Genomic DNA, 9,018 nt, shown 5'->3' on the forward strand with positions numbered 1-9,018 from the left:
TCCAACCGGGGGATTTGGACCCGGGACCCGTCGCTCTCTTCCGATACGTAAGCCAAGATGGCGACCGTTGAGGGCGGGAAGTGTCCAGCGTTCCACGGTACATTTAAAAAAAAATAAAAAATGATTTACAACTACAAAAAAGGGATGAATAAATGTGGTTTCAGTGGGGAATGGTGCGACTAAAAAGGGTTCCCATCATTTCTGCCGAAGGGTCATTAATATCTCTAAACTGTGGGCTACCTGGGCAGTGAAGACATGACAATGTCTCACATTCTGTCCCTGCGTTTATTAAAGACAGAAGACTTCGCTTCGTCTCACTCGTGGTGTATTCAGCATTGTTTGCAGTACATTAGTTCACTTGTTTTGGTTCGTCTTTAGTTAGCCGTCCCTGGTCTGTGTTGCATTATCATTAAATGTTAGAAAATGATGTTTTACCCCAAAAGATGTTTGAGCCTCTGTGTATCATCACACAGTTTATACAACAACATTGTACATGAAATGCCCATCGAGAAGGAGGAAACAGAACGTCGTTATACAGTTCGTCTTGTTTCCCTGAAGGCTGTCGCAAAAACAAAGCTCCAGTTTGAAGTAAAACGATAATGAATGTGCTCTAAAAGTCACCCTGTAATCTGAAAAGCTGAAATATTTGAACAAAAAACTTATTCAGTGTTGGACATGGTGACCTTCACGGACATGAAACCGCTTGTGCTCTGCGGGTTCTTGGGTAAAAACAGGAAGTGCGGCGCAATTAAACTTTTCCGGCTGTCTTTCCGTTTTTTTTTTCCCCTCAAGGTAGAAATTGTTCTCTGTATAACTCCAACATTTAGTCCTCGCTTTACCTTTTTAATTCCCCGTGAAATGAAGCACATGAACGTCTCTCCTCAGCCAACAAGATAAGAGCTCGCGTTCAACTCTCCAGAGTCATTTCACTGCTGTGTTTTAATTCTCTTTCGCCTCGTCGCAGGAAACAGAATGTGCTCGTCTATTTTTCTTTTCTTTCTTTTTTTCTTTTTTTTAATCGCACTTCAAGGTGTTTTCAAGGTAAATCACTTGTCATTTTCTGCAGGTCCACGAGGATTTGCTTATCCTAATGCAAACCCTAATGTAGACTTTGAACACTTTGTCTATATATATATATATATATATATAAAGTGTTCAGACAGGCTGAAGGAAAGTAGAGCGTGACTATGAACGGACTCTTAAAGTTTTTTATATTTCCTTTTATTTATGCATATTTACATCTTTTTTTTGAGGCAGCTGCCCCCCCCCCCCCCTCCAGTGTATTGAATTTCACTACAACAACGCAGAGATTAATATTGAATAAAAAGGAGCTTTTCCGGCTCGAGCCGACATCGATCACTCGGATCTGTCGCGACGATGTGGAGTCGATCTCGGTCTCGCTGATCGACCCTCATGATTCATACGGACGTGTGGGGCAGAGTGTAACGACTGCACACGGCGACACAGTCGTACGGAGCTGACTGCGCGCCTTTAATGTCAATACCATCTGTTATAAATAGACAGATATCTAGCTTTACCCGAGGCTGACGTTGCTCTCTTCACTATATTCTATTTACTCACTATAAGTCATGATGTAAGTCCTCAGCCGCGACAAATGCAGGAATGGACACGATGGACGAAGGTTGATTAATCACAAGTGTTCCTGGATTAGCAGTAGCGCGTGTCGGTGAGGAGCATCACTGATGTAGACGTGAACGTGTGAGCGCGATGAAAGACGGCAAAAGAGAAGCAAACCAAAGGCATCGGTCGCCGTTGACTTGTATACAGACATTCGTGGTCCCCAGAGGATGAAGCCACGTTTCCTCTTGTCCCATCATGATTTTGATATTTGGGATTTTTCTTGGTTCTTTGCAACCACGTCCTGAAGATAACAGATGGAATAGTTACAGTAAAGTGAGTTAATGATCCGTAGAGACCGACACCCCCGTCTCCCTTTTTTCCCCCAAAATTAATTTGAAAAATGTACCAATTTATGTGTATTTGTATTTCTTTATTTCTTCTCCTTATTGATGGTTGCGTTGTCTTATTTTTCAGCTGTCGTTGGTGTTTTATGTCACTTGACAGGATTTCTGTATAAAAAAACAAAAAAAAATCGTTGTTCTGTCTGACAAAGCTTGTCCTTTAATATGGGCACGCACATTCATGTTCCACTCAGGATGAATTATAATAACATAAAGTCAATGATGTACGATGTGTAGATGTACTGCCTGTGTACTGTATGTATAGAGGCACGAGATGCATATTAACCCACTGTGACTCACTGACTCCGGGACGTGATATGGAGGTCTTTTAACAGACGCAGCCTCCATCCATCAGCGCGGCGGGTGACATGAGGTGGCCTCCGGGGATTTCACAGAGGAGGCAAAACTGCCCGCCGACAGAACGAGACCGATTATGAATGTGCCGTGAGGTAATCACCGCTCGCCGGTTCATTTATTACGACTGAAGTTCATGCTCAACGTTGGTAATGCTGTCTTAATAATCGCGACGAAAGAAGCGAATGAGTGGAAAACCCTCCGCCGCTGATTTCATCTCAATTCTTATTTATGGACAGTGTTCGCTGTCTGTGGTGAGGAAAAACTAAGCAAATATAATGATATTGAACCTACAAGATACACCAAAGCATAACATGTAACTGTATGTGTTCATAGCATGTTACATTTCAACAACTAAACCATTCAAAGCATGTTCCCCCGAGCCGACGAATGACTTTACCATTAAAAACAAAACAAAAATAGAAAATCTCATTCAACGTGCAGTTTTGGATGCTGAAGATCCATAGAGCTACGGGTTAGAACCTTCTTCTGAAAGGGCTGGTTAGTACTTACTGCAGCGGCACAATAGCTTCCACCTAATGGCAGTGAGGTGGAGGCAGTGAGGGCGGCCCACAGAGTGGGCAGTGTGGTCTGCAGGCTTCTTTATCAGAGTAACCCAGACAGCACTCTGAAGATGGATCTCCTCCAGACTCCGGAGGTCAGTGGCAACCACTTTCCTCATGTGGCAGACTATTGAGTTGCCGTTGCCTGTAAATTCACTACATGCAACAGCAGCTATACAACCCTTATGAAGACTGTGTAGCGAACTGCTGTACAATCGTTCCTGTACCACAGTTCTCACTGTATTATTAACAGTTCATGTGTAATGACACACTTTCATGCGCACAAGTGTAATCTTATGAATTGCAAAGCATACTGGATGACTGAGTTAATACAGTGGACAACGCACTGAACATGGATGGATTCATGAAAATGAAATGAAAGGAAAGTGACCTCAAAGAGACACAAAACAGCTACGAAGAGACACAAGGTAATAACAAAGAGACGCAAGATGACTACAAAGAGACACAAAATGACCTCAAAGACACAAGATGACAACGAAGAGACACAAAACAGCTACGAAGAGACACAAGGTGATAACAAAGAGACGCAAGATGACTACAAAGAGACACAAAATGACCTCAAAGACACAAGATGACAACGAAGAGACACAAAACAGCTACGAAGAGACACAAGGTAATAACAAAGAGACGCAAGATGACTACAAAGAGACACACCGTGACCACAAAGACACAAAATGACAACGAAGAGACACAAAACAGCTACGAAGAGACACAAGGTGATAACAAAGAGACGCAAGATGACTACAAAGAGACACAAAATGACCTCAAAGACACAAGATGACCACGAAGAGACACAAAACAGCTACGAAGAGACACAAGGTAATAACAAAGAGACGCAAGATGACTACAAAGAGACACACCGTGACCACAAAGACACAAAATGACAACGAAGAGACACAAAACAGCTACGAAGAGACACAAGGTGATAACAAAGAGACGCAAGATGACTACAAAGAGACACAAAATGACCTCGAAGACACAAGATGACTACAAAGAGACACAAAGTGACCTCAAAGAGACACACCGTGACCACAAAGACACAAAATGACAGCGAAGAGACACAAAACAACTACGAAGAGACACAAGGTAATAACAAAGAGACGCAAGATGACTACAAAGAGACACAAAACAACTACAAAGAGACACAAGGTAATAACAATGCGATGCAAGATGACTACAAAGAGACACACCGTGACCACAAAGACACAAAATGACCTCAAAGAGACACAAAACAACTACGAAGGCTGCGAAGAGACACAAGACGTCTACAAGGACAAACAAAATAACTGCAAAGACACACAAAGCGACCACAAAGACAAGCAAAACAATCACAAAGAGACACTGACAACCACAAATGACTACAAAGAGACACAAGGTAACAGCAAAGAGATGCAAATTGCCTACAAACAACAACTACAACATTCTTTTTAGGTCTTTATTATAATTTCCTCCTTTAAAATGTACAATACAAACAGACTACTTGATAGAAGTGTTGGGGTCTTGTTAGTCAGTTGCACTCTTCACCTCACTATTATGCCCATAGTTACCCGATAATGCACGATGAAGGCCATGAGATGTGGCTGAAAGTGCTAGAAGAAATCAAGTAAGTGGATCTTGAACACAAAAGTGAACGTTCAAGCTTGATCGATGTGTTGTTTTTCTGAAGAGGACACGCCGGCCATGTTCAGAGTGGAGAAAAAGGATATAGAATTTAAACAATCAAATAACTCCAGAGATAACAGTCTCGACCTGATGTTCTCTACTACATTTAAACCAACGACGTCCGATAGCACGGAACAAAAAAATAGATGTAATGGAGGTCAGAACCAAACTAAGGATGGAGTTCAGAGTGATTTTATTGCTTTTTGTCTGGCAGCCTCGATTCAGTGGACACAGTCAAAAGAGTCTTTGAACACCGTCATGGCCACACTGAAAATATGCTTCTTAGATTCTCTGAATGGCTTCAGGCTCTGCCTCCATCTGACTGCATGTTGTCTGAGAGTATTGTGTTTTGGCATGATTATTATCAATTCATTGCCTCCGTTGCCGTCTGCCTTCCTGCGCCGTCGACAATAATACATCAAGCAGAGCTCAGAGGAAAGACACCCTGTCGGCCTCACAAAAGGGACAATATGGACCATCTGGAAGTATTTATATACGTTGATGATGTAATGAAGCGCACAATTTCTTCTCACACAAATCGTTACCTCCCGGCCAGATTACTCAGCTCTGACAATGATCCCCTTCATAAGGGATTGCTAAATTTAGCGCCGAAACCCAGAAAAAAAACGATGTCCTCGTTTGTACGTATAACACAACGCACAAGCAGTTTGAGAAAATGAAAAACAGGGATTTTTTTTTTATCTGCTGCTGCTAATTGCGCTGACAGATGTATTCCGCCCGTGATGTCTGTCTGTTTGTTTGGTGCAGGGCGGGTAGTTTGCAGTGAGTTTGTAAAGTTGTTCTTCCCCGGTGCTGCTGCTGAAAACAAAGCTGCGAAACAACGAGCTGAAAGAAGCCAAAAAACGCTCCGTGGAGAGCTGAGGGTTCATCACTATTGCGACGTCTTTCACATAGACCCTTTTGCAGTTTGTTGACAAAGATGGCGTACGTCAAAAGAGTTTCGCAAAGGAAGCACGGCGGAGTGCAAATAGCTATGCAACGGACATTAACCGCTAAAGATGGTGAATGCAACCTAAGCTAATTGACTTCTCAGACCTGTGTGCTATTAGTGAGCGGGTAAAATGCATTAGCAAGGGGCCACAATACTTAGTGGCCAGATACATGATGCAGATGTTTGGTGGAGAAACCATGGAGTGTAACGTTACACCAGCAAGAATGTAAGAGCGTGCAAGTCACTAGATGCTTCCAATGACGTTATCTAACGATCGAATATAGATATATGATATATAGACTCCGACTTTTGAGTTTATTGAGTTTTTAAAATGGGCCATTTAGTGAGTGACTCCCAGCCAATGTGTTCCTGGTTGCCGTTGAACAACACGAAAAACAACATGAAGGTTTCCTCATAAAAGCCTTCAGTCAATTTTTAATACTCACTCATCTGTGTTCATTATCTATTCACCCGAGTTACTAAAAAATCAACAGTTATCGCGATCGCTCATTAAACTGAAACACCAGTTGTTTTGAAGCGCTTGCGGTTCTGTCGGCACTCTGTCTTATGCTTGAATCCACTGATGGAATATTGATTCTGACAAAGAAACTTTGACTACCAGACATTTTGACCCCGGTAGCAGTTTGAATTCAGTGTTTAAAGCTTTCGTAACTCGTCTGGAGGGCTGGGGACATATTTTTGGTGATGTAAAACATACTGTTGGTGATGCAAAACATATTTTTGGTGATGTAAAATATACTTTTGGTGATGTGAAACATATTTTTGGTAATGTAAAAATATTTTTGGTGATGCAAAACATATTTTTGGTGATGTAAAATATACCTTTGGTGATGCAAAACATATTTTTGGTGATGTAAAATATACTTTTGGTGATGTGAAACATATTTTTGGTAATGTAAAAATATTTTTGTTGATGCAAAACATATTTTTGGTAATGTAAAAATATTTTTGGTGACGTAAAACATACTTTTGGTGATGTAAAAATATTTTAGGTGATGTAAAACACATTTTTGGTGATGTAAAACATACTTTTGATGATATAAAACATATTTTTAGTAAAACCATAATACCAAAGCTGTTACACATACGTGTCATTTGATCCTGTGTCACTGATGATGTAACTACTGCAGCTTTAATTCGACACATCTAATCTAACACTCTGTCACATCAACCTGGTTGTTCAATACAAAAATGAATACATTTCCAATTTTGTTTAGCACCCATTAACATGTTACATCAAATACTGCATGATTACGATATTCAGTTTTGGTCATTTGAACAATAGTGACAGCGCTAATTGAACATTAAGGAACACACACCATACCTAACTCACCCGCATCGTCCTCCTCCAGTCGGTGTCAGCATTACGTAAAATCGAGGCGATGCATTCAAACATCTGTGTCAAGTCTGAGAAGCCGAGGCCACAGCGACTCCCACAATGCTTCTGCTTTTACCTCTGCCAGCTGCCGCGGCTGTTTTTAACACTACAAACGTGCGTTCTGCTGCACACGAGGTCACGGCGCTCGCTCTTCGTGCCGCGCAGTACGTGGGTTGACCCCGGAGGAGCCTGCGCCTGTGAACACAATCTGTTTTTAGTCACTTTCACGCCTGACGACTGTCGACGCTCACTTTGTTTCTCTCGCTCCTTTAACATTCATTTCCTCCACTCCTACGGGGGGCTGCCAGGTAAACTGGGAAGTGGGAAACCTCATTAAGTTAAAACAAAAAAAAAAAAAAGCAGAAAGCTTTGGCTGCTGAATTAACTCGCTGCACTTTGCAAAAAAAATGAAAAACATTGACATTTTGTGTAAACGCAGGATGGCGCGTAGCTGGAGGAGCCCAGTTATTTCCGCCGTTTCTGTTACCGTAGTAATGAGGGAACGTTCACGGGATGCGGAGCCGCGGCCGTCGGCCAATCTGGGAATGATTCACCTCCTGACCCTCGAGGAATATACTTGCATGTGTTCGTGTGCTCGGGATGAGTCAGACGAAGACGCGCCAACTTGCTCTTTTCATGTTTCCACAATAATCAAAGTGATCTTAAAGCCACACACACGCAATGCAGCTTTGGCAATGCTGCATCACAATTTCTTTTTTTGTTTGGTTTTGCATAACACAGCTAATGAAAGGCCCATAAGTGGTGACTGGGAGCATTGGAAATGTGCAGCAAAGTTTTAGAATATGGATCTTTGAAGCCCTCTGAAGACGTGTTTCCCTGTCGGTTGATTCCTGGACTGACTTATTCGAGCTGACTTCCACTAAAGACCTCCTTGTTTAGGTTGCACTTTGTGGAAAAGCCTCATTCTATTATCCTGTAAGTTGTTTTACTTGCTACCGTCGCACAACATCCCCGCGCTGCAGCCTCCTCTCGTGTCGGATCGAGTAGGTGGTTTTCAAAGGGATCCCACCTTTTCTTCAGCAGAACCCGACTGAGCTCTTGAGTTGTTTCTCTTTAGTTTTTGAGAGTGAAAGGAGTCATGGAAAGAAATGTATGAAAAAAAAAACAAGCAGGACTTTGTGAAGGACACGGCTTCGACAGTTACCATCTGGCCAACGGAGTGCTGCAGGAGTGACGTCTTTTTGTATGACAACCCGTTAGCAACAACAACCGGTTCCCTCGACGAAAAAAGACAATTTCTGTTCGATTTTGGAATAAGCTCTTTGGCAAACAGAGGTTTATGATCCTTCACGATGCACCTTTTGTTCAGCAAGGTTATCTTCACAAACGAAGACCAAAAAAAATATAAAAAATGTGATCCCGTTTTCTGTTTTTTTCAAGGCCAACCCTGGAAGTTGGCAATATTCGGGAACAGGTGTTTCCTGTTCCAATCGATCCAACAGGAAGAGCGGCGTCCCAAGACTTCTGGGCCCATCGCATGTTGCCATGGAGCCCAAAAACAATTCATTGTTTCAGACGAATCAACTTTCCAGAACGAACATTTTCCTTCCTCCGTTCATGCGAATGAGCCCTAGAACGAGGCAGGACTGAGGACCGGGGGGGTTAAAGGAAACAAAGATCCGGGTATTTTCATCTGGATTTTACACTCAGAAGTCAAACTTTACTTTGCTTCATGCTTCAAAGCGTGCACGCTTTAGTCTTTACCTGTGAATTAACCAGTCCGCTGCAGAGGGCCTGCGATTCGGATCCGCTCCAAAATGTAACGGCTTCTTCCTCGCTACATCCTTCCACCGTGAATATTGGGCCAGTAGTTTGTTGTTTCTTTGTGTAATCCTGCAGAGGTAATTACTTGCCGCCTGCTTTGTGTGTGTGTGTGTGTGTGTGTGTGTGTGTGTGTGTGTGTGTAACTTGGGAGGCTTGTTAGTCCGAGAGCTTTCACGGTGACCCGATCAGCAGAGTGTGACAGTCAGTTATGCTCCGGTACAAGTCTTCTTTTAACTTTAATGAATCTCAGAGACAAACGCGGGGTCTTCTCCGGTTCAGTATTATCACAGCGCACAGTCA

The sequence above is a fragment of the Cebidichthys violaceus genome, unplaced genomic scaffold (genome assembly GCF_023349555.1).
Source record: "Cebidichthys violaceus isolate CVI_PGR_0920_01 unplaced genomic scaffold, fCebVio1.0.p SCAF_96, whole genome shotgun sequence".
NCBI classification, from domain to species: Eukaryota; Metazoa; Chordata; class Actinopteri; order Perciformes; family Stichaeidae; genus Cebidichthys; species Cebidichthys violaceus.